The sequence below is a fragment of the Penaeus monodon genome, chromosome 22, assembly GCF_015228065.2.
Source record: "Penaeus monodon isolate SGIC_2016 chromosome 22, NSTDA_Pmon_1, whole genome shotgun sequence".
NCBI lineage: Eukaryota > Metazoa > Arthropoda > Malacostraca > Decapoda > Penaeidae > Penaeus > Penaeus monodon.
This window is the reverse complement of record NC_051407.1, coordinates 1,070,152-1,070,421: the sequence shown is the minus strand read 5'-3', so window position 1 is coordinate 1,070,421 and position 270 is coordinate 1,070,152. Positions and strand designations below refer to the sequence as shown.

General features: G+C 35.6%; 1 protein-coding gene across 1 annotated transcript in view; it reads left to right on the top strand.

The window, feature by feature from the left end:
• The window catches only part of LOC119587629 (axonemal 84 kDa protein-like), a gene marked incomplete in the record, with an annotated part of 24,003 nt that overhangs the window by 4,021 nt on the left and 19,712 nt on the right, over positions 1–270 (top strand).

The window sequence follows — 270 nt, the reverse complement described above, 5'->3', positions numbered from 1 at the left end:
CTGGTGTATAAATGTGAGATATTTTCATTTAAAAGAAATGCTCGTTTTAGATCCACAGTTACCGTTTATTATTCCCGTTGCAGTCATAACATTTTGTGATGTCTCTGTGACTATTTTAAATTCATTTGTCTCATGTTAATGTGTTTATGTGACCTTTATAAATCCTATGTCTATACCATGCAGCTTGCTCTCACGTCTAGCCAGTTTAGAAAGCCAGGTCAAACCTACAAAGAGAAAGTCAAATGAAATACGTACACTCACGTACACAGG